This window comes from Arachis hypogaea, chromosome 5 (genome assembly GCF_003086295.3).
Source record: "Arachis hypogaea cultivar Tifrunner chromosome 5, arahy.Tifrunner.gnm2.J5K5, whole genome shotgun sequence".
Classification (NCBI taxonomy): domain Eukaryota; kingdom Viridiplantae; phylum Streptophyta; class Magnoliopsida; order Fabales; family Fabaceae; genus Arachis; species Arachis hypogaea.
Genome location: NC_092040.1, coordinates 108,287,840 through 108,291,399, shown reverse-complemented (window position 1 = coordinate 108,291,399; position 3,560 = coordinate 108,287,840).

The following is a 3,560-nucleotide window of genomic DNA, read 5'->3' as shown; positions in this document are numbered from 1 at the left end:
ATGTTGGAGACTTCTGTTTTAGCGAATATCCTTAGCTCTCGGGACTTTATTTTGGTTTTATGTACTTACTTAGATACTTATTATCTCCATTATATATATATATATATATATATATATATATATATATATATATATATATATATATATATATATATATATATATATATATATACACTGTATTGACTCCTTTTAGAGGTTATTTTGGAGAACAGGTTTTGTAACTTGTCTTTTGGGTTTCTTTTGTGTTCCTCACTTTATATATGTATGTATACTTCTATATTCGGACCGGTTTTTTTCGCAAACCGAGTCTTGAGCTTTGATATCCGTATTTTTTGCACTCTCTTGTATATATACTCACATTAGCTTATCCTTTATCTGTTTTGTTACGTTATCGATCGGAGTGTTGCGCTTTTCAATTTAACGATTTTGTTTTACCCCTTTTCTTCAAAGGCTTCTAGTTATAAACATTTTTCACACTACTATATATGCTAAATTTTATTTTTAGAGGCCGTAATGCCTCGCCACTTCTGTTTTATGACTTAAGCATAAGACTCTGTGTGGTAGGGTATTACAGTCAACACTACCAGAAATATGGAAGTTATCAACGGTAAAATATCCACGAATGAAAAATAGTGGTAAATTTCTTTGACCGTGGTAATCACTTGCAACGTCTTGCATCTTCGTGAGTAAACTTTGTGGAGTTTTTCGACGATTTTGTTTGTTCGTGGCTAACTTGAGATGAGTTCTCTCAATTACCATTGATACAATTATTACTGTGGCGAAATCAAACGATTTTCACTTCCAAATTTCGCACTTAATTTAGTGTTTTCCTTCATTCCTTTTTAAATATTTTTATACAGTTTATACTTTTCTTAAATTTAAACCCTAATCTAAAGTAAATTTAATTTATTTCAATTTCCCTGATTCTTGATTTCTTTTCCCTCCTTCTTAGTGCTGCCATTAAAAAATTAATAAGATATGCTAATTGTTTAATTTTAGATGTTATTAATATCTCTAAATTTTTTTTCTTAATACTGGTTATATACTTATTTTGTTAATTTTTCCTTCATGATTTAACAGTTGTTTATTAGTGTAATTGTGTTATTTATTACTTATATAAAAATTAGATTGTAATACAACTAAAGAGACCAAATCATATATTTACAATTTCATTATTTATATTTTTTAGTTGTTACATTTTTTATCCGTTCTTTCTTGCCAAATGCAGTTTCAGTACCTAATTTCGATATACATTAATTTAGAGACTGGTGATGGAATAAAATGACTCAATTGAGAATGAATATTAAAATTATAAAAAGAGTATCAAAAAAATACAAAAAGAATACATGTTTATTTTTAACAAAATAGGTCTAACTAATTCTAGAAAGTAAAATTTACTAAGTATAATTAATTGGAATAATAACTAATTTAATTACTCATTCTTAATTAAATTCATGTGAGTCTAATAATTGAAAGTAATATATTTATGTGTATTTTGGAGGTGTCCTTTACTTTTCATCCATTATACTTCGGTGTTACGGTTTTGCATATCAATTCTTTTTGTCTTTTCAAGCAAGCACAACCTCTTCTTTCCTTTTCAAGCAAGCATTTTAACTATTTTTGAAGAGAGCCACATATTTTGCTTATTTAAAATACGTCTCATAAAAAAATAATTTTTTGCAACTTTAATATAGTCTTCATAGCTGATTACTTGGGCGGCCAAATAAATTACAATGTAACCACCAATTTTTTTTGTTCGATTATTCTCTCTAGAAAGTAAAGAACCCTTGCCCCCAAACTTTCTTGGAAGCCACAGCCACTATCCCTTTTTTTTATGTTTACTTATTTCTTTTTTGTTGAATCTCTCTCTAATCAAAGGAATTAATAATTTGCTTACTGAATTATTTATCTGAACTTAAGAGAGCATTTAATTTAAGAATAAAGTAAAAAAGATAGGTGCTCTCGCTAGTGATGTAAGTTGTTAATTTTTTTATTATTGGCTACTTTTTTTGTATTTAAAAAAATATTTTTTTGACCATTCACCGACTCTTTTTTCTAATATCTCTTATATAGAAACTGATCTGTGTGTATCAATGTTACAACTTTGCCTCTTGTCGATGATAGATCCCCACACATGATCTTGTAACTTCATGTAGTGCTAGATACTTTAATAAAATCCCTTTGTTTAGAATGTCTCTATTATACTTGACTTTTCAAATGACTAAATTTAAATTTGTGTTTTTTTTTTAAACTGTTCAACTTTTGATTTAATTTTGTGATTTTGTAATTATTGAGACTTGTATGAATATAGACAAATTTGAACTATGTAAAAGACAGTGCTAAAAGTTGTATATTTGCTAAAATTGGATAAAGTGACACTTCTTCAGGTTAATTTTTATGGCATCATTTTATTTTTTATATTTCTTTTAGTCAACAATGTAAATTAATTTTAGATTTTTTTTTGTCATTCCAATATGCATTATTTCTTTTATTGTTGACTGTAGATAGATTCTAAATTATCAATTAACATTTTGAAAAATGTTATGCAACTGATAAGTGAAGGCTGCAAAGCAGTTGCAAATTACATTCGAGAAGTAAGTGTTGTATCTTAATTTTTCTGATCATTCTCGAAGAAGTTAAATCATGGCCTATTAATTTCTTAGCTTAATTTCTTATCTCTGTCTTACTTAGCAGATTTTATTGGAGCATACAAAGTAACTGGAGTATCGACGGAGTGTATAATTTAGTGGCTGAAGTTATGTGTCCTTTTTGCTATTTACCTGAAAATATTTTTGCATGTGGGTTATCTGTATAACAAGAAATGCAGAGCTTGATAAATTCATTTTATCTTGGTACTTTCAGGCTTTTAGTTTTTTGTATTATTTTAGTAAAGCCTGATATTTATTTTGTAATAGTTTCATTTGGTAATTTTTTTTAACATTAAACCTATTTAAGCTAGGATATTTGCTTTTCAATACTAAATATTAGTTAATTTTATATTTTTATACTATGGATAATACGTATAGAAATGTAATTTTTTTAATATTATATGATGTAATTTTATATTAACGAGCATTTTTATTATGATATTTTTTTAAATTTAACTTTTATCGTTAGCTATGGAAAAAAGTATGGCAAAAAAGTCTGACCTGGCCAATTTTATTGCAGATAAAGTGTGGCAGAAACCATTATTTCATTGTGTATCCTTGTATTTTGTCACGGAAAAGAGTGTGTCTAAACATGTCAAAGTTGTGACTAACAAAATATCTCTACTGCTGTTAAAACTGTGGCTATCGGAGTAAAAAGTATGGCTAATTAAAAAAAGCATGGCTAATTAAAAACGCATCATCCGTTTTAGCCACGAATGTTCATTTGTTGCGAAAGTGTAATTGTCACCATTTTTAAAATTTAACCACAAATTTTTCCGTAACTAAACCCCTTGTTTTTAGTAATGCTATTACCCATTTTTGTGGGTGTTATAGAAGAATTGACGTGCATTTTTATTTAGCGGATGCTACTAATAAAATGGCTTTGCGTATTTTGACAATCATTTTTTTTGT